The sequence below is a fragment of the Elephas maximus genome, chromosome 8, assembly GCF_024166365.1.
Source record: "Elephas maximus indicus isolate mEleMax1 chromosome 8, mEleMax1 primary haplotype, whole genome shotgun sequence".
Lineage (NCBI taxonomy): Eukaryota > Metazoa > Chordata > Mammalia > Proboscidea > Elephantidae > Elephas > Elephas maximus.
The window spans coordinates 92957050-92982112 of NC_064826.1; the positions used below are offsets into that span (position 1 = coordinate 92957050).

The 25063-nt window shown below is 39.9% G+C and overlaps 1 protein-coding gene across 1 annotated transcript in view; it reads left to right on the plus strand.

Moving 5' to 3' along the window:
- The first annotated feature begins 7911 nt into the window (after positions 1 to 7911).
- The window catches only part of ITPRID1 (ITPR interacting domain containing 1), a 147348-nt gene continuing 130196 nt past the window's right edge, over positions 7912 to 25063 (plus strand). Inside the window, exon 1 of the mRNA XM_049893558.1 lies at positions 7912 to 7946. The gene's annotated coding sequence lies outside the window, so the exon portion shown is untranslated. The remainder of the gene's footprint in view (positions 7947 to 25063) is intronic.

A 25063-nucleotide genomic window follows, 5' to 3' on the forward strand; every position in this document is an offset into this window, starting at 1 on the left:
TGGCCACAGCATTGAGATAAATAAATAAATAAAAAGTATGAAGAAAGGATGTGGACACCATAGACATTATTATGAAGTACATGATCATCTACAAAGAAAGCCTAACAGAATTTTCAAACTATGGTAACAAATAAGAGAATTCAGCAAGGTTGCCAGGTACAAATTTATATATTATAGATCTGTATCATTCCTCTCTACCGGCAATTAGAAAATAGACTAGAAAGCATAAAGCTATTTGCAAAAGTAAAGTAACTATAAATTATCTAGGAATAAAACCTAAGAAAAAGTACACAAGGCATTTATTGTGTGAAAATGATAACTCTATTAGAGAACAAAAATGAATATCCGAATAGGAGAAATACACCATAATTAAAAAATTACCAATGATAAAACCTAAAATTTTAAAGATGTCACTTATCCTAAAATTATTCTGCAAATTCAATGCAACAGTTAAAAACCAGTTTGGGTGGTAAATTGCAAGAGGAATCTCTAAGCATTTCAACAAATTTATTGTAAAATGTTGTGCAAGAATAACATTTAAAGCAATGAAAAAAAAGGGCTTTGCCCTGTCACTTGTGAAAATTTACTGTAAAAGTCAAAATAATTAAAAAATATGTGGGAGTGGAGCAGACAAGTAGACGCATAGAACAAACTCAATACAGAGAGATAAGCAGAGAAAGACAGAGAGAGTTGGTACATTAAGGAAATAAACCACAAAGAAGAGAAAGGGGAAATGGATGGACACGTGGATTGTTCAGGAGATGCTATTCAGAAAACTGACTCATCAGATGCATAAAAAATACAATTGAGTCCAGACTTTAAACCATAGAAAAGTGAACTCCCAAGGCATAAAAGACCTAAATATAAAAAGTGAAGCTATAAAATGAACAAGGGAAAAGATGAGATTTTTTTTTTATCATTGAGTGGGGAAGTGCTTCTTCAATAAGAACCCCAAAGCACAAAGCATAAGGCAAAAATTGGATTTGACAACATCAAAATTAAAGACCTCTGTTCAATAAACAACTCTATAGATTAAGTTAACATATGGGTGGCAGATTAGGAGTACACATTTCAAATTCAAAAACCAACAAGGGATTAATCTAGAAAATGCAAAGGACTCTTATGAATAAACCAGAAACAAAAATGAACACAATAGAAAAATAAGCAAAAGTTATGACTATACAATTCAAAGAAAGGAGCACATGGACAGATAACAAGTGTATGAAGGGATTCTCACCCTCATTAGTAAAGGGCTGATAAAGGAAATGAAAATTAATACAAATATACCACTTTATACCGTCTAAATGAAAAAATCAAATAGCATCCAAAGTTAGAAAGTATTTGTGAATTAGGATCTCTCCTGTACTGTTGGTGGGAGTGTGGACAATACAACACCCTTCTGGAAAGCAATATAGCAGAACCAGATGAGATTAAATGTGACTAGGTATGCATAAAGAGTCCTGGTAGCACAGTGGTTAAGAGCTCAGCTACTAACCAAAAGATTGGCAGTTCAAATCCACAAGCTGCTTCTTGGAAACCCTATGAGGCAGCTCTACTCTGTCCAATAGGGTCATTATGAGTCGAAATCCACTTGATGGCAATGGGTTTTTTTTTGGTTTCAGTATGCATAAACCCTCTAGGGTAGGCAATGGCCTGTACTGTGAAGACATGAATAGGAACATGATGCCGTAGGAAAAAACAAACAGAAAAGTAACCAAATCATTTAACTCTGCTATGGGTTATAGCATAATAGCATAACATTCCTTTGTGGTAATAGGATGGATCATTGGCAGCTGGTATTATTACGCTATCAACCCCCTTCTCCCCTCCACCACCAACAAAAATAACAAAAAGACTCTGGACCTCCAAATATGGCATGTTTTTCACTCTTGGAGCACAGCTGAGACTTCCAAACTTTGATTAGCCTCACCGAATTAAAAAGAGACCCCAGAGAATTATGATTATTCATAATGCCCTGTATCTTTGATCTTAAGTACGTAATTAAAAAAAAATTCAAGGTAAATGTATTCTTAGCCATATCTGAGTCACCATTCTCACCAAGCCTCTGGCTTTGAACCAGCCTTTGCGGCCTTGACTAGCTGACCTTGACCCTGCAATCTGTCTCCTACGTACATATCGCAGACAAACTCACATGCTGGGTCATGAAAAGAACATGAACAAGAATGCTCATAATTTTATTGTAGGCGATTGGGTAGCACTGAAGCCCAACTGAAGTTTCATCAACAGTGGAATGGATAAGTAAAATAAATGGATTGAGTTGCATCTTAAAGGATGAGTAAGAACTACGCAGCAAAGAAATTAGGGAACGTCTGTCCCATGGTGCAGTGGCGAAGAGCTTGGATGCTAACCAAAAGGTCAGCAGTTCAAATCCACCACTATGGTGTTGTTATTGTTGTTAGGTGCTGTCGAGCTGTTTCTGACTCATAGAGGGTGTATGTACAACAGAACGAAATACTGTCCAGTCCTGCATCATCCTTTTTCGCTGACCCTCTACTTTACCAAGCATGATGTCCTTCTCCAGGAACTAGTTCCTCTTTATAACATGTCCAAAGTACATGAGACGAAGTCTCATCATCCTCACTTCCAAGGAGCAATCTGGTTGTATTTCTTCCAAGACAGACTTGTTCGTTCTTCTGGCAGTCCATGGTATATTCAATATTTTTCATCAACACCATAATTCAAAGGCATCAGTTCTTCTTCAATCTTCTTGGAAACCCTGTGGGGCAGTTCTATTCTGTCCTCTAGGGTGGTTAAGAGTTGGAATTGCCTCGACAGCAGCGAGTTTGGTTTTTGTTTTGGCTCTAAGACAGAAAGCAGCATCTACATGGGTGTGATGTGTGAAAAAAAAAGAGGAGACATTTGGGGTACTTCAAACAATTATAATGGTAAGTAGGTAAGTGACGTAGTCAGGTCACTACTAGCACTGAGGAAGGATCAGAGTGGGAGGAAGTAAGGATGCAAGAAGACCAGCAAAGTGGCCGTTGTGATTCAGACAAGAATTTTTACAGGCCTGAATGATCAGAGGAGGTAGAGATGGAGAGAAGGGAATAGGCATGAGAGGGATTTACAAGTAAGAATTGACATGATTTGTTCTGATGACAATGAGGAAGAAGGTATCCTTTAGGATTATATCGTTTAAGATAAACCTTTGAATTCTGGGTGAATAGTGATGTCATTAATTTAGATCAGGAATACAGGAGAAATATTTTCTGAGGTTAACAAGTACATGACTGAGTACAGGGTGTACAAAGATAAATAAGTCATTAGCTCTACTGTTTAGAATCTTCAAGTTTGATGGATAAGAAAAACACATAAACAAATACTTACCAAGAGGTGTGGTAAGTGACTGTATTGAATTGTGCTCCCCCAAAATATGTGTTGATGTCCTAACCCCCATACCTGTGGATGTAATCCCAATTGGGAATATTGTTTTCTTTGTTATGTTAATGAGGCCATATCACCGCAGAGTGTATCCTAAACGTAATCATTAGTGCTTTACAAGGAGGACATAGACACAGAAACAAGCAAGCACAAACAGAAGATAGACACTACTTGAAGATCAACGAAGAATCAAGAATTGCTGGCTACCAGAAGCTGAAATAGTTAAAGAAGAGCCACACTCTGCATTCAGACTTCTAGCCTCCTGAACTGTGAGGAAATAAATTTCTGTTCTTTAAAGCACCTACTTGTGGTATTTCTGTTATAGCAGCAGTAAGAAATGGGGTAGTGGCTTTATAGTAGCATGTGCAAGGTACTGTAATGACGTCAGGGAGGGAAGATTAACTCTACTTTGCTGGGCATAAAAAAAAAAAACCCACTGCCGTCAAGTCGATTCCAACTCATAGCAACCCTATACGACACAGTAGAACTGCCCCCATAGAGTTTCCAAGGAGCATACCCTATACATAGGGTAGTAATTAAGAGTACAGACTCTGGAGTCGACTGCCTGAATTTGAATCATGATTCTACCTCCGAGAGGTTGTTACTTAACCTTTCTCTGTCTCAGATTCCTTATCTGCAAAATGGAACTAAAAGTAGCACCTATACCATAGGATGGACTGAGGTTTAAATTAAAACACTTCTGGGAACACATAGTGCTCAAATAAATTGCTGAATAAGACATAAAGAAGAAATTTATAAAGGAAATAATCTTTAAGGCAAGCCCTAATGGCTTAGGAGTTTTGCGAGTGGACCAACCAAGAGTAAGATGTCAGGCAGAAGAAAAAATGCTAAGGCATGGAAGTAAGATAGAGTATGGAGAATCTGTAGAGATCTGAATAACTCAGTGTGGCTGTTGTGTACTCTTTGCATCTAGTATTAGGAATAGATGAGGCTGGGCAGGGACCTGGAGCCAGATCAAGAAGTGCATTGTGTGCTCTACTAAGGGATTTGACTTCATTTTGTAGAAGGTACTGGAGAGGGCTACGAATGGTGAGGACTGACCTGACATGGTGTCTTTTACCAAAATCTCTGTCCACAAAACTCACCTCGGGCTGGGGACAATTGAGGGGCATCAATGGTGGAATGGACCTTGGGGCCAGTGAAAGCACAATGGAAGAATTTCCGCTGCCCGTGCTAAAGAGGATTATTTTAACTCCCTGCTATGAGTTTGGGAGGGATTCCTTTGGAGATCCCATAGCTAAACCTAGTGTCCGCTCTCTGGCTTATAAAAGAGAGATTATTCTGAATGAGTGCATGGATTCAACAGCTTGATCCGTTTCTACTTGCTCGTTCATGATTCCTGTGCTTATTAAGTCAGACCCTCTGCTACTCTTTGTCACCCTCCTTTCCACTGCCTACCATCTCCTCTTTCTGGGACTTTCTTTCCTCTTTCTCCCTTTTGTCTTTGTCCTGCAGAATACTATTCATGGATCCGTATATTTGGTTAAGATTTGCACCTCCTTAGTCTTTTTTTTTTTTTTAGTCAAACCTGCATCCTATAAATAATCCTAAAGCCAAAAGTAAGTTGCAGCTTATTGCTTAAACATCTCCTGTCCAACTCTACCTTTGTTCTGTAGAAGCAAATCCTCACCTCTACCAACACATTGGATCTTAGTCTTGATAACTCACCTTGGCCCTTAGACTTGCCATTTAGCATTGTATTCTTAGATATGACCTTTCTTTCCTCTTGTCTAGGATTTAGATTCTTCCAACATCTATCCAGCTTACCTTGGGTAAGCAGCCCTCTTGGACTGACCTCTACTGCAGGATGCTCATCTTGGTCCTAGCTGAGTAGATGGCATGCCCTCCTGCTTGGCTCTGAGCCAATAAGCAAAAACTAGATGCAGTTAGGATCCAGCTGTACCCTTTACTGTTGTGGAATGGAAGAGCCCTGTCCCTACTCATGTTCTTTGGGGGTAGTTAGTTTTATACCTCTATCCCCTGGTGTCTTATTCTCTCTGACAGGTAACTAGAAGCCTGGGATGTTGGGCATAGGCTTGGCCAGACGTAAGATTGAGGTGTCACTTGTTTCATGGCCTATAGTCCATAGTCTTCATAGAAACAATCCAAACTGTAGTCTCGATGGAAGAAACAGAAATTGAGGAGAGACGGGAGTCCAAAAGAGACATGAAACTTTAGATTGTTAGACCAAGAGGCAAACTCCAAGTAGAGGCAGTAGACAGAACCTGGGAAACCTAGGTGAGTGCAAGAGAAGTCAAAGTCAATATGGAAGGGAACAGGTCAATTTGTATAAGGAGCTGATCTGGCCAGGACATTGGAGGAGGCTAGGGAAGTGGGGCCTGAACCAGCTGAAATCACTTGAGAGCTACAGAACTGATCAGGAGTCCCTGGTAAACATCTTAGCAATTTACAGACTGTGGACATCTCCCTTTTAAGGGAATGTGTTTGAGACGGTACAATACAGTAGAGAGGATATTCAGACTTGGAGATAGGAGTATGCATTATAGTTCAGGTCATGTAAACTTAGGCAAAGTAATTCATCTTTCTAAGCCTTAACTTTTTACATATCAAATGCAGAAAAAAAAACAAACAAAAAAAACTTCTTTGCCCTTGGTATCCAAGAGGCCTTTAGAAACAGAGTAAAATAATGGATGCGAACGCACTTAAATGAAGCTGTAAAGCCAATGCTAATGGAGCAAATTATAATCATTAATGTGATTTCACTGGAGGACGAAATGCTAACCATAGTAAGTACTTGCTGGTTCAAGGGTTTGCCTGACTGTGGGAACAGGGAAATATCAAGGATGGAGGTCTGACCTAGGGATAAAATTACCAATTCATTCCACCTTCCTTTCAGGGTTCTTATGACAATGAACTTGCCAAGTTTCAACCACAAGACCATATGTTTGCTAGATCACGTGGGGAAATGTGGTTTATTCTCATTATTTGTATTAACATTGTTAGTGCAGTGCTTCATTTGTTACGCTGGCCCAGATCCAATCTGTCAGGAGGCTTCACGGCACATGAAAGTGTAAAAATACTCTAAAATGCAAGGTTTTTTTTTTTTTTTTTTTTTTAAATAGGAGAACCCTGAGCTCACCTCGGCCTCAGTCGACCTTGTTAGCAAGCACTTTGCTCCTTGCATGATTGATGTTCATAATAATGACAGTTCTGAGCCACTTTGAAGTCTGGAAGAGCTTTCTGAATTGTCAAAGGAATATTCAAGGGCACTGATACAGCTTTAATATTAAATATACTTTATTCTAATTCATTGGAAGTTGGTGATCTTTGTCCTAATTCAAGCTAGGTCTTTTGATCAGCCAGACCACCTAATTTGTGAGCACATTTTTTTTTGTCATGAATATACAGTGAACGTTTTCTCTTGACGCTTCTCTATTAAAATTATACATAATATGCTAAACTCAGAGTCTGAGGTATAGAATCATCATAGCACTCAAATTCACACAAAATTCACAATTATTTTCTGTCATAAATTAGTGCACTTAGCAAGTCTTCTTTTTTCAGCCTTGTCTCTCTCCTTTGCTTCCACGTACTCTATGTTTTAACCATACAAGCTTCTTCGCAGTTCCCCAAATGTTGTCAATGTTAGCTGGTTTAGTTGGCACCCACCTCATGACGATCCTCAGTACAACAGAAGGAAATGTTGCCTAGTCTTACACCAACCTCATGATTGGTCGCAGATCAGGCCCGTGTGATTCATGGAGTTTTTCTTGGCTCATTTCAGAAATAGATCACCAGGTCTTTCTTCCTAGTCTATCTTAGTCTGGAAGCACCTCTGAAACCTATTCAATGTCATAGCAGCACACAAGCCTCTACTGACAGATAGGTGGTGGCTGCACTTGAGTTGCATTGGCCAGAAATCGAACCTGGATCTCCCACATGGAAGGAGAGATTTCTACCATTGAGTCACCAATGTCCCAAATGTACCATCCTGTTTGAAAATTTTGTATATGCTACTGTCTGTGCCTTCAACATCCTCCCCAGATCTCCAGCCGTAGCTCAACCCTCATTCATCACTGAAGCTCCTACTTGAGCTTTAAAACTCATTTCAATCATTATCTCCTTCCCCAAAAGTGTAATTCATCCCTTCTCCGTCTGTGTCCTCATTGCTCCCCCAGAGTAGCTGCTAATTGTTTTAACATTTGTGATGTCCAAAAGGCTACACACTCCTTGGGGGAGAGGAGCAGGATGTGTTCATCTTTATATCTCCTTTTTTTAGCCCAGGGTCTAGCTCAAAGTAGAGCTCAAAAAATCTTGTAAGGTCCATGGGGAAGAAAGTGCTCCAGACTGGTTCATTTATCTGAGGAGCCACAGTGTGCTAAGCCCCCTCTTTTGGTTATTTCCTGATCCAGAGGGATCAGGAAAACAGGTTTTTCCTTAGGACAATTGGGCGTGGATTATGAAAATATTATGCAAGATTAGTCAAATGCTACACTGTTTCCTTTCCGATATGTCCAGGCACACAACTTTCCTGCGGTTCAGGAGAGGAGCTGTGGTCGCAGGTGAGTAGGGGCTGGTAGAGGGGGCTTTGAGGACCAGAGGCTTCGGGGGATGGACTTTGCCGGTCCTGAGAGCTCTACTTCAACTGAGGGAGGTAAGACTGTTTATCAAGAACTTCTCCTGGTGCCATAGTAACCCCAATGTCTCGTTAGATCACTGAGAGAAAGATACACCGAAAGTCTGCCTTCCTTTCTCTTTCTTCCTATTCATAAAAATCCTTTTATTTTTCCAAAACTAATAGACTTGGCTTAATTGCAAGTTTTTCAGATTAGAATGTTAGAAACAAACAGAATGATGTAAAGTGCTGTTGGTGATGAGGGGGTTGAAAAGTTCACTGGGGAAAAGACAAAAGGAGATTAAAGCCTTATTGATTTCTGTGGATAGGCGCAGAGTCAAAAATAATACAGAGCTGTAGGGGCTAAACATTAACAATGAAATGGTGTGACTGAGAGAGCCAGCAGATTCCGGAGAGGTACAGAAAGAAATTCAGGAGGTAAGAACTCCTTATAAGCATGGTGCTCTATTTTTGGTTTCCAGGTGGCAATATTTTTTGTGTGTGGATGTCATTCCAGAACCATTTTTCAGAATGGCATTTTGGTATCTCATCTTTAACATATAAAAACTGCTAATTAATGAAACATGTGCTAAATACTAGTGAATGTTCTAATCAGTCAGTAAAACACATTTGCACACACACATACATATGTAATTCTATCCCCCTATATAAAATAAAAAAGAACTGGAATCCAGAACCATGGAAGCTGAGAACAACTTGAGCATACTTCAGAGAGAGGGAGGGGCCAGAGTGTGAATAATAATACCTTCATTGCAAACATCATATTTTACAATGTACAGAACATTTCATCACCTGGGTGTCTTACAAACATGTAAGTAATTTTTCTGTTTTGGGATTTGTTTTGTGTGTGTGTGTTATAAAGCAAAAAAAAAAAAACAAACCCAATGCCATAAAGTCGATTCCAACTCATTGCAACCCTGTAGGACAGCGTAGAACTGCCCCTTAGAGTTTCCAAGGAGCAGCTGGAGAATTTGAACTGCTGACCCTCTGGTTAGCAGCTGTAGCTTTTAACCACTGCACCACCAGGGCTCCTCTTGTATTATAGGTTCTGGTAAATAAATATTGAAAATATCTTTAGAGAATATATCAAACCTTAGTCTTCTTATGTAAAACAAACACCCACCTAAAATATATGATATTGTTTATTTTTAAAGTATCTGGGTGGTGCAAATGGTTAGTGAGCTTGGTTCTACTAAAAGTTTAGAAGTTCAAATCCACCCAGAGGTACCTCAGAAAAAAGGCCTGGTGATCTACTTCTGAAAAATCAGCCATTGAAAACCCTACAGAGTACAGTCCTACTCTCACATGCATGGGTCGCCATGAGTTAGAATCAACTTGATGGTCAGTGGCGGGAGTGGTGGTATTCATTTTCTACTTATCTATTTCTAAGAAGTATATCAAATTCCGTTCTGACACTATATAATTTAAAATACCCTGATTATCCCTTAAATTTCACACAGAGAGATCTCAGGGATGGAGTATGAGGCTGGCAGAAACAGTGGCTGAGGTGGACGTGGCAAAGCTTAGAAAAAGGCAGCAGCTTGCTCTCAGTGACACAGCTAGTGGATGGCAGAGCCTGGATTTAAATTAAGTCTGTTTCACTGAAGCTTATGTTCTTAAGAAAAAAAAAATTTGTCTGTTTTAAGAATTACCTTCTCAGGTAACTTAACTGTAATCAGAGCCTTGCATGTCCATTTGCATTTTCTCAAAGAGCAGTCTACAGAACCAACAAAGTAGGTGGATTCGCTGTGACAAACTGGTACCGTAGGTGTCTTAACTCAGAAGTGGATGTGGAACTAGAGTTCAGTACAAGTGGTCTCCGCTCTGCTGGATAATGGGAGAAAGAGGGATGCGTGGTGGACAGAATAATGGACCTTAGAGACACCCACATCCTAATTTCCACAACCTGTGAAAAAGCCTGGAGGAATGTCTGCTAAAATTACAATTGCTTTATATATATAAACCCATTGCTGCCGAGTTGCTTCTGACTTATAGCAACTGTTACGGATTGAATTGTGTCCCTCACAAATGTGTGTAAACTTGGCTAGGCCATGATTCCCAGTATTGTGTGATTGTCCACCATTTTGTTATCTGATGGGATTTTCCTATATGTTGTAAATCCTACCTCTGTGATGTTAATGAGGCAGGATTAGAGGCAGTTATGTTAATGAGGCAGGACTCAATCTACAAGATTAGGCTGTGTCATAATCTCTTTTGAGATATGAAAGAGAGAAGCAAGCAGAGAGACAACCCAAACCAAACCCACTGGTGTAGTCAATTCCGACTCATAGTGATCCTTTAGGACAGATTAGAACTGCCCATAGAGTTCCCAAGGAATAACTGGTGGATTCAAGCTGCTGATTTTTTTTTTGGTTGGCAGCTGAGCTTTTAACCACTACACCACTAAGGAACAGAAGTGTGTGTGTGTTCTATTTTCTATTGACTAGAATATTCCATTTCATTAGTACTTCACACATGTTAACTAGCAAAAGGGACTTTGAAGATGTGATAAAACTAAGGTTCTTGAGATAGGAATATTGTTGTCAATTACCCAGTGGATCCAATGGAATCACAAGGGTCTTTATGAGGCGGAGGCTGGAGGGTTAAAGTCAGAGAGAGGAGCTGTGACAGAAGCAGATGTTGAAGTGATACACTTTGAAGACGGAGGAAGGGGCCACCAGCCAAGGAATGCAGACAGCCTCGAGAAGTTGGATAAGGCAAGGAAACATTCTTTCTCAGAGCCTCACTCCGGAAGGAACATAGCTTTGCTGGCACCTTGAATTTACCTTGTAAGACCCTTTTAGGACTTTCTGAACTCCAGAAATATAAGATAACAAATTTGTGATTTCTTTTTAAGCCACTAAGTTTGTGCTAATTTGAGAAAGCAGTAATAGGAAACTAATACAGGTGTTAAAACCAGAGTTAGAATCTAGGGTCAAATTTGCCCATTCGTGGGCTGACTCAGCCTGATGAATTCTGGAAATGAATCCACAGGGTACAGCCCCCAGCCTGTGGTCTATTCTAAGCCAGGGCTAAAGAAAAGGCCAGCTTCTTGCACTGGAAAGGGTGGAAGGGGTATTGCTTTCTCTACTTTGCTTTCTACATCTACTCCTTCTTGGACTTCCTAATTATGGTTTTTAACCTCCAGGGCAAGAGTGGTACATAGGGGAGGGAGGAGATGCCAGGAGACAGATAAAAGCAGAAGGACAGTAAAGTTCTTACTTGATTAGCACTGTTGTGATGATCTAATAGAGGCACTCTACTTGTCCAGTGTTCAGTGATAATTTTCCCTATGGGGCACTTTCATGGGCTCTTCAGAGACTCTCCTTGTGTCTCCATTTTAGCATATTGTTACATGTGCATTCTGAGATCTGAACTGAGAGGAAATTTACTCCACCATTGCCCACCAATGTTAGGCTAATGGTTACAAGGTCATATTTTCCTCTCCCTGAATTGGAGCACATATTCTGACTGGTCTTACAATGCAACAAATTATTCAAAATTGAGATTGTTCTGGAAAACCTGGACCACTATGGCTGGTTTTGAGGAAGTAGTTCCTGACTCTGGAAGATGGAAGGAACCAGAATTCATTTAAAGCTGTAAAAGCTTCATCCAAGATGGATTAGATAGACTTCTGAGCAAAGTCTGGGGAAGGGAATAGAGATCAACTCATAATATTCTAAAGTTAATTTCCTAATTTAACACAACCTTGGTTAAAAGTGTATGGTAAACAATGGCTTCCCAGAGATGTCCCAGAACCTATAAATATGGAAAATTAAGATGGACAGATAAAATCCAGGTTGGTAATCAGATGACCAAGGAGCCCTGGTGGGGCAGTGGTTAAGTGGTCGTCTGCTAACAGAAAGATTGGCAGTTCAAACCCACTAGCTGCTTCTTGGGAAAAAGATGTGGCAATCTGCTTCCATAAAGATTACAACCTTGGAAACCCTATGGGGCAGTTTTACTCTGTCCTGTAGGGTTGTTGTTATGAGCCAGAATTTACTCAATAGCACACAACAACAATGATGATCAGATGACCTTTAAATAGGGAGATTATCCTGGATTTTCTGGGTAGGCTCATTGTAATCACAAGGGTACTTAAATATGGAAGTGGGAGGCAAAAGTCAGTATCAGAGTGATGTGTTGTGAGAAAGACTTGACTGGCTATTAATGGCTTTGAAGGTGGAAGGAGCCACAAGCCAAGGAATTTGGGGATCCTCCAGAAGCTGGAAAAGGCATGAAAGTGGATCCTCCCCTAGAGCCTCCAGAAGGAATTCAACTCTGTGAACACCTTGATTTTAGCTCAGCAAGACCATTTTGGGCTCTGACCTCCAGAATTACAAAATAATACATTTGTGCAATTTTAAACTGCTGATTTGTGATAATCTGTTACAGCAGTCATAGGAAACTAATGTGAACCATAACAGGCTCTTTTAGGTGAACTTGATGTTTCACCATGATCAGTGTTGGTGGGATAATTGAAGAATGTTGCTAAGAGATGGCAGCAACAGCAGAATCACTGATGTTGGAAGGGTCTCAGAGTTTGACCTGAAGATGCGGGGACTGTGATTTATGCCCCCCCCAACCCCCAATCATTCTTCCTTAATCTCAGGTCCAAAGAAAAAACATACAGAAAGATGCTTACTTTATCACAGAGGATATTTTCTGTACATTGTTGAAAAATTAAAAAAAAAAAAAAATTTCTACCAAGGTCTCATAAAATTATTGTCCGTGTATTTAATCCCAGATTTTAACTATTCTCATCTGTTCAGGTCTTTGTAAACTTGCAAAGACAAATGTAGCTGCAAATAATCCATTATTTAAAACCCACAGAAAAGGCTTCCTAACCCAGTTCCCACAGAGCAGACATTTCCTGAATCTCAATCTTCTACACCATCCCCCGTCCCTCCTACACATACACACCCATTGCCATTGTGTTGATTCCAACTCATAGCAACCCTACAGGACAGAGTAGAACTGCCCCAAAGGGTTTCCAAGGCTATGATCTTTAAGGAAGCAGACTTCTGAGGAGTGACTGGTGGGTTCCAAGTGCTGACTTTTCAATTAGCAGCTGAACACTTCAACCACTGCACTACCCGGGCACTTTCTACACCTTCCAGAAGACACTAAAGAAGAAATTGGACAAGTCACACAATCCCCCTGATGTTCCTAGTTTGTTAAATCATGCCTAATTCATGGATACAGGCAGAGAATCTTGAACTTAAATCTGGGAGGAAACCCAGAGATGACCAAAAAAAAAAAACCAAACGCATTGCTGTTTAGTCAATTCCAACTCATAGCGAACCTATAGGACAGAGTAGAACTGCCCCATAGGGTTTCCAAGGAGTGGCTGGTGGATTTGAACTGCTGACCTTTTAGTTAGCAGCCGAGTTCTTAACCACTGCTCTACCAGAGATGACAGTAAACCATATTTCTCTTTTTAGATGTGAGTAAACCAAGGAAGTTACTTGTCCAAGACTGCATAATGAGTTACACAGTGCCTGTGTCCAAGACTGCTTGTTGCATTGCACTCTCTATGTACCCAAGACTGCTTGCTGTATTGCACTCTCTACATACCCAGGACTGCTCACTGCATTGCACACTGCTTGTGTTCAAGACTGCTTGCTGTATAGCACACTGCCTGTACCCAGGACTGCTTGCTGCATTGCACACTGCCTGTGCCCACAGCTGCTCACTGTGTTTCACACTGACTCTACCCATAACTGCTCACTGTGTTATGCTCTGCTTGTTCTCCAAAATGTACACAATACCAGGCTCTGACAAGACAGTAGGGATGTAAAAGTGAGAGATTTTGCTTTTGTCCACAGAAGCTTCTAATCTAGGAAAGAAGAGAAAAAAACATAAAGTTATAAAATAGTTTTGAAAATATAATGACAGAAGTAAGCACAGGGCCTGGAGAAGGGGCAACTTACCCAGATGGGCATGACTCATGATGGATATTCAATGATTTTAAAGATCATAACTTCTTATTTTATAAAAATAAAAAATACAGTTAAATAAAATGAAGGAAATCAAAGTTGTCCTATACGTAACTATGCATTCAACCATGTATACACATATTTCCAGTCTCTTTCAGTATATGTATAAATATGAAGAATAACGGGGAATCAGGATTGGAGGAAGACTCATTAACAGCCTGCGTTATGCAGATAACACAACCTTGCTTGCTGAAAGTGAAGAGGACTTGAAGCACTTACTAGCGAAGATCAAAGACCACAGCCTTCAGTATGGATTACACCTCAACATAAAGAAAACAAAAATCCTCACAACTAGACCAATGAGCATCATCATGATAAATGGAAAAAAGATTGAAGTTGTCAAGGATTTCATTTTACTTGGATCCACAATCAACAGCCATGGAAGCAGCAGTCAAGAAATCAAAAGACGCATTGCATTGGGCAAATCTGCTGCAAAGGACCTCTTCAAAGTGTTGAAGAGCAAAGATGTCACCTCGAAGACCAAGGTGCACCTGACCCAAGCCATGGTATTTTCAGTTGCATCATATGCATGTGAAAGCTGGACACTGAATAAGGAAGACCAAAGAAGAGTTGACGCCTTTGAATTGTGGTGTTGGGGAAGAATATTGAATATACCATGGACTGCCAAAAGAATGAACAAATCTGTCTTGGAAGGAAGTGTGGCCAGAATGCTCCTTAGAGGCAAGGATGGTGAGACTGCATCTTACATACTTTGGACATGTGGTCAGGAGGGATGAGTCTCTGGAGAAGGACATCATGCTTGGCAGAGTACAGGGTCAGTAGAAAAGAGGAAGACCCTCAACAAGGTGGATTGACACAGTGGCTGCAACAATGAGCTCAAGCATAACAACGATTGTAAGGATGGTGCAGGACCGGGCAGTGTTTCGTTCTGTTGTGCATAGGGTCGCTATGAGTCGGAACCGACTCGACGGCACCTAACAACAACACAACAATAAATATAGTGGTATCAGCCTACACACACAACACACATATGTATACATACATATGTGTGTGTTTATGTGTATATATGTGTACATATATACATATATATGTATGTTTATATCCTGCTGTTAGTTGTTGCTTAGCACACTACCACAAATCATTGACTCTCAGAGTCAGAGTGAATATACTAAATATCATCTAGTCTAATTGCCAACTAAATAAATGTTATTATTTTTGAAAAGTTTTAGAATGACAGAAAAATTGTGAAAATAATTCTCATATATGCCACCCCCAGTTTCCCCTATTACCAGCATCTTATATTAGTATAGTCCACTTGTTGCAATTAATGGACTAATATTAATGCATTACTATTAACTGAAGTCCAGGCTTTATTCAGATTTCCTTAGCATTATTTTTCTGATCCAGGATCCTATCCAAAACATTATATTACATTTAGTCATCATGTTTCTTTAGGCTCATTTTGGATCTGACAGTTTCTCAGACTTTCCTTATTTTTGATGACCTTGGCAGTTTTGAGCAGTACTGGCCAGGATTTTGTAAAATGTCCCTCAGTTGGAATTTGACTGATGCTTCTCTAAAGATTAGACTAGGTTTACAGGTTTGTAGGGTTGCTATGAGTCGAAATCGGCTCCACAGCAATGGGTTTGGTTTTTTGGTTTTATAGGTTTTGGGGAGGAAGACCACAGAGGTAAAGTGTAGTATTCATCCATTCACATCAAGGCTACATACTACCAACACGTCTGATCCTTGATCACCTGGCTGAGGTAGTGTTTGTCAGGTAACTCCACTGTGTAGTTACTCTTTTTCTTCCTTTTCATCCTAGACTCTAGAAGGACATTTAAGGAGTGAGGAGTTATACTCTGTCTTCTTGAGGGAGGAGTATCTACATAAATTATTTGGAATTCTTATGCATGGGAGGTTTGTCTATTCTCCTTATGCTATTTATTTATTCAATCATTTATATTATTACAAATTCATGGATATTTATTTTATACTTTTGAGTTATAATCTCATACTACTTTATGTGTTTGCTGCTTGCATTGTGTTTTTGTTTGGTTTGATTGTTTGTTAGCATTTTCATACTTTCTGCACTATAAGACATTCCAGCCTTATATTGTTTATTTTCTGCTCCAAACCCAAGCTCAGTCATTTCTCCAAGGAGCTACAGTTCCTTTCATTGAAGAATGGTATTAGAAACCAAAGTCTGGGTATTAGATGTGCTTATTGCTACTGGGGTGCTGTTATTTCTAGGCCCTCTCGGCTGACAAAGCAAGGGGATATATGTGTATATAAAAACCAGTGTATATCCACATATCTATATACGTAATGATCTGTATCTATATTAAGCTAAACATACAATGTTAATCCATTACCACATGGATTATTCCAGTGCATTTGCCTTGCTTATCTGTGACCTCCTACTCCAAGAGTAAAAATCTTAGCTCCTACCATCCTCCATCCATTTACTTAAATATTCAGTTCTAGAATACATGCACAGTTGGTTTCAGAATTGTTAATCTGGACCCTCATGGGAAGCAACTTTATCAACTAGAGTTCGGTACATATACACAGTTTTTTTTGCATTTAGTCTTATAGATTCTACTGATTTCCAAAGTTACTTTGAGTAGCATCTTTCTTCCCACCCCCACCCCCACAGTGAAGTTGTTTTGTATGTTCGTAATACATTTTGATTGTTTTGTCACATTCTGCATTCGATCCTGGGATCCACTGAGCTACTACATGATTTTTTTTTTTAATTTGCATTCATAAAGATTAACTCTTTGTGCTGTAAAGCTCTATTGGTTTGACAAATGTGTAGTGTCATGTAGCCACCATTACAGCATCATACTGAATAATTTTACTGCCCTAAAACGTTCCCTGTGAATCACCTACTCAACACCCTCAATCCCATCTGTTGCCCATGGCAACCACTGATCTGTTTGTCATCTCCATACTTTTGCCTCTTCCAGAATATCATATAAATGGAATCATACAGTATATAGCTTTTAAAACAAGGCTTTTTTCACTTAGTATTGTGCATTTAAGATTCATCCATGTCTTTGTGTGGTTTGATAGTGCTTCCCTTTTTATCATGGAATAGTATTTCATTGTATGGATGTACCAGTTTGTTTATCCACTCACCTATAGAAGGACATCTTGGTTGCTTCCAGTTTTTGAAGATTGTGAATAAAGCTGCTATAAACATTTGTGTGCAGGTTTTGTGTTGACATAAGTTTCAAATCAGTTAGGTAAATACCTAGGAGTGTGATTGCCAGGTCGTATGGTAAGACCATATTTAGCTTTGTAAGAAACCACCAAGCTGCCTTCCAAAGTGGCTGTACCATTTTACATTTGCACTAGAAATGCATAAAAGTTCCTTTTTCTCTGAATCCTTGCTAGCAATTGCTATTGTCTTTTTTTTTTTTTTGCCGTTCTATTGTTTATCCAGTGGTATCTCGTTGGTTTAATTTGAAATTTCCTAATGACAAAGAAAGTCTAGCATATTTTCAGATGCTTATTTGCCATCTGTATATCTTCTTTGGTGAGATGTCTGTTCAGATCTTCTGCCCATTTTTAAACTGGATTACTTGTTTTCTTACTGTTGATTTTTAAGTTGTTTTTTTTTGAATACAAGTCCTTTATCAGATATGTGTTTTGCAAATATTTTGCCCCAGTCTGTCTCTTATTGTCTCATTCTCTTAACAGTGCCATTCATACAGCTAGACCCATGAGGGGGCCTTCCTTTAATCTTTACTGTGAAAACTGTGGGATTCCTGGAAGAATTCCTGAAGGAAGCCCACAAAAAGTATGAGGGCCCTTCTAAAACAGTGGCCCTGAGAAGTTTCTCACTGTCATGCTAATCTACACTCAGCCTCCAGCAGTTCATCAGAATTACCATTTGTAAGGGATTGAATTGTGTCCCCCAAACATATGTGTCAACTTGGTTCGGCCCTGTGTGGTTGTCTTCCATTTTGTGATTTTCCTTTGTGTTATAAATCATAATGTCTGCCTGAGCTTAAAGAGGATTAGAGTGGGATGTGACACCCTTGCTCAGATCACCTCCCTGATCCAATGTAAAGGGAGTTTTCCTGGAGTGTGGCCTGTACCACCTTTTATCTTACAAGAGATAAAAGGAAAGGGAAGCAAGCAGAGAGTTGGGGACCTCATACCACCAAGAAAGCAGCTCTGGGAGCAGAGAGCATCCTTTGGACCTGAGCTTTCTATGCTGAGATGCTCCCAGACCAAGGGAAGACTGATGACATGGACCTTCCTCCAGGGCCAACACAGACAGAAAGCCTTCCCCTGGAGCCAGCACCCTGAATTTGGACTTCTAGCCTACCGGACTTTGAGAGAATAAATTTCTCTTTGTTAAAGCCATCCACTTGTGGTATTTCTGTTATAGTAGCACTAGATGACCAAGGCACCATTTAAGTGCTTCTCCCAGTTTATGGCTCCAGTGGCTTCTGCTCCAAGCAAGTAGAAATTGGATGTGAATCTCTGGATGTTCCTCTCTCTCCAAACTTTAGGATGGCAGTTTTCCCTGACAACTCAGTTCTTGAATGTGCTCAAGAAAAGTTGATGCTTTTCAGTTTGTCTAACTTTTTCTTGTTATAAGGACAAGAGTGACAACTTCCAACCTCTTTACATGAAAAAACTGAAACCAGAAGTCCCACCTAAAGCTTTTGATTCCCTTACAATGACTACTCACCAAAGTTAGTGAGCAAGTCTTTTCATAATACCTCCAGGGACTGGGAATTCATTGCCCACTTCTTTTCCCACTACTAGAAAGTTGTTATCCATGTTGGTCCAGCATCCCTCTTCCTAGGTTTTTCTTCCATTGGGTCTGTTTTCTTGTGTTGTAGGTTTTTCTCCTGCAGAGAGGCTGGTGGGTCTGAACCAACAACCTTTCAGTTAGCAGCCTAGTGCTCAATGATTGCACCACCAGGACTCCTTATCCATTGGGTTTAACTCCACTTAAGTCCACCTGGTTCTCTTCCCTCTTCCACAGCACTGTCATTAAAGTATACGATTACAGTGAACATGTCCTCTTCGATTCCTCCCCCTTAGGCTAACAACCCTGTTTCTTTGACTGGTCATCACTTGAGGTCTTTCGCCATCTTGTGCTTTAGGACTGCAGTGTGAAGCTTTACATTTGCCATAACTGAGAACTCAGCATGTGTCAGATTCGGGTTAGGGCCCTGTTTGGGATACACTGGTGAGCAGAAACATTCACAATCGTTCTTCTCATGGAACTTGTGGTCTAGCCAGAGAGACAGTGTTACTTAAAAAGTTGAATAACTTTATGGGTGTTAGAAAGAAATAAACCAGACGTTTGTTTCAGTGGAGTTTTACTTTTACCTGCCTTCTGCAGTGTGAGCCTGTGTTTGGGTAGGTGACAGACACATTCTTCCGAGGAACTCTTTTACTCAGTGTCTCTTTCCTGGAAACTTCTCGTTTGCTTACAATCTAATATGGATATCTTCTTCTGAAATAGCCAGGCATGTTTAATAACGCTAGGTTATTAGACAGAAATTTCAAAAGTTGCAAGCCACTGTAGAACACAATCTCAAATCCTGAACAAGTTGAAATAAAAAAGCCAAAAACCTCATTCTTATTTTGGTAGTTCACAAGACGGCAAGTGAATGCTTATTGACCTCTCGGTATACTCAGAGTTAACTTGACTCTATCTGAAACATATTTATAACATACCCAAGAATACGTCATAGTGGAAAAACAAGACTTTCGTAGCTAGAAATATATGTACGAGGAGCTCTGGTAGCTCAATGGTTAAGTCCTCAGCTACTAGTTGAAATGTTGGTGGTTTGAACCCACTCAGCAGCTCTGCAAGAGAAAGACCTGGTGATATACTTCCATAAAATTACAGCCAAGCTAACGAAGTTTATAAAGAAAATGTTCCGCATCCTACTTTGGTGAGTAGCATCTGGTGTCTTAAAATACTTTGAGCAGTCATCTGAGATAGTCCCCTGGTCTCACCTTACCTGGAGCAAGAGAGAATGAAGAAAACCAAAGATATAAGGGAAAGGTTAGTTCAAAGGACAAATGGACCACTACTATCACAGCCTCCACCAGACTGAGTTCAGCACAACTAGAAAGTGCCCGGCCACCACCACTGATTGCTCTGACAGGGATCACAATAGAGGGCCCTGGACAGAGCTGGAGAAAAATGTAAAACAAAATTCAAACTCACAAAAAAAGACCAGACTTATTGGTCTGACAGAGACTGGAGAAACACCAAGAGTATGGCCCCTGGACTCCCTTACAACTCAGTGCTGAATTCATTCCTGAGGCTCACTCTTCAGCCAAAGATTAGACAGGCCCATAAAACAAAATGAGACTAAATGGGCACAGCAGCCCGGGGCAAGGACGACAAGGCAGGAGGGGACATAAAAGCTGGTAACAGGGAACCCAAGGTGGAGAAGGGAAGAATGTTGACATGTCATGGGGGTGGCAAGCAATGTCATAAAACAATATGTGTATTAATTGTTTAATGAGAAATTAATTTGCTCTGTAAATGTTCATCTAAAATGCAATAAAAACAATCTCAGTAAAAAATGAAAAAAAAAAAAAAATTACAGCCAAGAAAACCCTGTGGGGGCAGCTCTACTCTGTCACATGGGGTCTGTATGTGTTGAATTAACTTGACAGCACCTAACAACGACATTATATGTATACAGGACCTGGCACTTATATGGTCTGAAGAAATGTCTTTAACATGGGATCCTCCGTTTCTTTGAACAATGTAGATAGTGATTTCTCACTCACGGGGCTGATATATGTTTGAAATGAGATTATGTCTCTAAGACATTCAGCACAGTGCCTGGCATTCAAGGCACCCATGATTAGTTCCCTTCCAAGTTTCCCTAATGCAAGTTTCTTCATTAAGACTAGAAGGCTGGTCTGGGGGAGTATGTTTGCTAAACTGCAGAGAAAATATTCTAGTTTTGGTCAAGGAAGAATTCACACATTTTGTTTCCTCTCCATATGATTGAGATATGTGGACTTGGCAAAGAGACAGATACCAGGAAAAAATGCCTACAAAGTCTTCTTTGACTCTGGTATTTTAGATAAACCTAGTTTGTTCTTTGAACTATTGGCAGAAGGAGACGGGTATCATGTAGAGTGCTACCCAATGATAAGCCAAAAATAATTTTCCCCTAACCTGAGGGTGATTGGGTGCTAGGCAAGGTCTAATAGTGATCCATGAGGGATCTTAGATGCTCTCAGGCTTTTTCATATTCACTCACTTCATGATATGGAATAGTAACATATGCAAGCTATCCCTCATTAGGATTGTATCAAAATCCTGGGCTTCGTTCTTACTAATTATGTGAGGTTTGTTTACATAAATGTTGGCTATAAGGGTGCTAGCTCTTCTTGAATCACTGGAGAGCCCCTATCCCCCTCCTAGACTAACATAGTTTGGAACTAATAGTCTAGGTAATATCAAATACAACCAGGTCAGGAAATTCATGGAAAGGGTATGACAAGGGACAATATGAGGTGTGTTCATCAGTAATATATATGCTATTCTATGATCTTGTGATAATTTATTACCCAAGACAAAGTTGAAGCAAAGTAAGTATACTCATTGTTTTCTATGGAATGTCCCTGGGTATTTGGTGATTTGCTTTCAAACCAAACTTGTAGAGACCTGATAAGGGAAGGGCCAGAACCAGTGTCCACTTCCATTATTACTGTGTCCAGTGAATTCAGCTCAATTTACCAGACATTTGTTGAACATTTATATCCTATGAGCAAAGTATATAGGAATACTGTCCAGCTGCCTGCAGTATCCTAGAAAACTCCTCCAAATACCATTCATTTGCATTCCAAAATCATTGTATACTTCAGTTACAGCAAAGAGCAATTCACAGCATATGCAGCTGTTTTGAGTCATGGCTAGTGATCTCATTTTAGGATTAAAGATTAGAGAGCTGCCTCCATTTTGTTACTTTTCAATATGGCCAGATTCTAACATATTAGTTGTTAAAAAACCATTTCAGTTTTCTTATTGGCTTTCATCTATTCTGCCGAGTGGGTAATCTAAGTCGTAAGAGTATACATTTTTCCCCATGGGTATCAGTAAAGTAAAACAGTAAAGAAAGGAAGTTTTTCTTTCCAATTAGGATGTAGCCCATAAACTTTTTTATATTTCTTGAAATGGCCTGCTTCTAAAAAACTTTATTTACCTATGCTCTGTTATTTTATTTTGCAATTTATGTCGTATAACTATTTGTTTATGACTCTATCTCATTCCTAGAAAAGAGCTCCTTAAAGCAGGGAGAATATCTTATTTTTATGTCCACAGTACCTAGTAAAGTGCTAAACCAGAGACGATGCTCAATAAATACTTGTGAGATGAAATAAAAATGAGTAAGATTAGGATCCAGTTCTCAAAAAACTTACAATCTAATAGAAGACAGCAGTCCTCCATAAAAACCCTCATCGTAATGATGATTACATCGAGTTTTCTGGATCTATCTTATGCACGATTGTGTTGATGCCCACAATAACTCTGTTAATGCCCATCTGTAAAGTAAGTGTCTGCATATTACAGATGAGTATACTGAGGCTCCAAAACTGAGACCTTCCCAATGTCTCCCAGGTAATAAGTGTTGGAGCCAGAGCTGAAACTAAGCACTTGTGGCTCTAAGTCCTAATCTCTTTATGTTTATTCTTGGACTAATACATAGTTTCTCATTCTTAGCACTATTGACATTTTGGGCTGCATGGCTCTTAGCCCTTTCATCTTTGACCATCCGGTGAATTGTAAGACGTTTAGCAGCACCTTTGGCTTCAACTCACTAAAAGCCAGCAGTAGCATTCTCCAACCCACTGCGAACAAAAACGTCTCCAGATATTGCCAAATGTCCAGTGGGGGCACAATCATTCCCAGTTGGGAGTCATTGTTCTAATAGAAGATACAGTGTGGTAGGTGCTCTGGGACAGGTACAAGTAAAAAAAGACAGAGAGATTGGGACCCCCTTCCTAGTGGAAGCAGCATTTCATTTAGATCTTTACTGCAGAAAGATTGAATTGGCCTGGCAAGATTTACTGGGATGAAAATGAATAATAAATATTTGTTGAGAATGCATGATGTGTTAAATTTAACTCTAAGGGGGAAAATATAATAAGCATTGTTAAATATCTTCCTAAAATGAAGCACCATCTTAAAGTCCATCTAGTGGAACATGGAGCTATTTGGGGACATGATATGCATTTAGCAGCTAGATTTGTCATATTATCTACTAAAGATTACTTTGGAATGAATTGCCTCCCATTTATTTGTGTAGATTACTAACCTATAAATCAGCCCCAATCATCATTTAATTGTATTTGTACATGGAGATTGTGATTTCTCATAAGTTTCTGGCTCATTGGGAATGTTCAAAAAAATATTGAGCTCGAGTTTCTTTGCATGAATGTGGAAGGAAAGACAGGCTACCTTTAGTGCTCTTCTCTGTTTATCTAGGGCTCCTGAACCTGCTTGGGAACTATCTCAACAAACACTACAACCAATTCTCTGGCTTAGCTTGGTGAACACAGAACAGCTGAGCTAAGTTGTCTATTTCTCTCCCATTCAGAATCATTAGAAAGCTGAGAAAGATTGTGATATCTTCAAAATAATATGCTCTCTTTCTCTGAACTAACCATTTGGAAAGTCCATAGGAGCTGTCAATATATTCCTATTTGAGCCCTGAGTATATATGTAATTGTTAATACTATGGATTCTGGAGCAGATACGCATGGGTCTGACTGAATCCTGGCTCTATCCATCACTAGTTGTGTGACTGGGAACAAATTGCTTAAGGTTTGTGAGCCTCAGTTTCCTCAGCTACAAAATGAGATAAGACTAGTTCCACCTAGGTTTGTTGGGAGAATTAATGCAAGAAAGTGTTGTAACACTGTTAGCATGGGGCTTGACACAAGTTTAATAATAAATGGTAGCTATCATTATCATCATCCCAACATCTAATTTTTGTTACCAGTGTTAAGTCTAGAATTTCTATATGAGAAGAACTTGTTGAGGTGAGAGTAGATACCTTTGCAGCTTTGTTTACCTAATCCTTTTTTATAAGGTAAAAAAAAAAAAAAAAATTCTCAATTGGTCATGATACAGAATGGGAGTCAAATGGGAATTCCAGGGAGAGACTGAAGCCCCCTTCTCCACTGTCAGGCTCTGCCTCTGACCATGCAAGTCATCACCACTATCACCATCCTCATTATCTCTGTAAGAGAATTTCCCTCAAGGGGAAAGTGGAAAGCATAGCACAATTCTTCTAGCCTAACAAATATGTCTTTTAAATGTGCAATAAAAAGAGGATGTTGGAGCAAAGATGGCGGTACAGACAAACACTTCTGGCAAGACCTCTTTACAACAAAGACCCGGAAAAACAAGTGAAACAAGTATATTTGTGACAAACTGTGAGACCTGAGCTTCAAAGGCAAGCTTAGAAAATGAACTGAGGGGCAGGGGGAGGAAGAGACCATTCAGAAGAAGAGAAGAGCTACTGGACCTGAATTGGGGGGAGCCCTCAGGCACCATTCCCGGAGCAGCAGCAGCGGGTTGGTACTAGCGTTTGGCCACAGTTTCCTGAGGGAGAAGCAGTCAGCCACACAGCCTACTCACACCTCCAGAACCTGAGGAGAACTGCAATCTCAGCAAAAGGTAAGTACTTGCGTATATTTTAATGCGCCCCCACACCCGCAAACTGGCTTTAGCGGCCTAATTGCCTGGGCCTGAGATAGGCACTGTTGAGCACCTAGAGCCATCCTCCTGGCCTTGGGGAAGGAAAAAATTTGCATTTAGGGGAAAAAATAATTTGCTAGCTCCACTAACCGAGGGAGCTCAGTACAGAAGCAGCTTCTGTCCAGGCATAAACTGTTCATGGACTTTGAGCACCTTTCCCTCACATGGACCTGTGTGGGCCTATTTCAGGAGAATAGGCCCTTGTTGGCAGACTCCAGCCATTTCAGCTGTGCAGTGGAGAGGTGGGTGTTTGATGTTTGACACTGCTTTGCCTATTAAACTAGGTCCTCACCTACCCACATCAGGGAC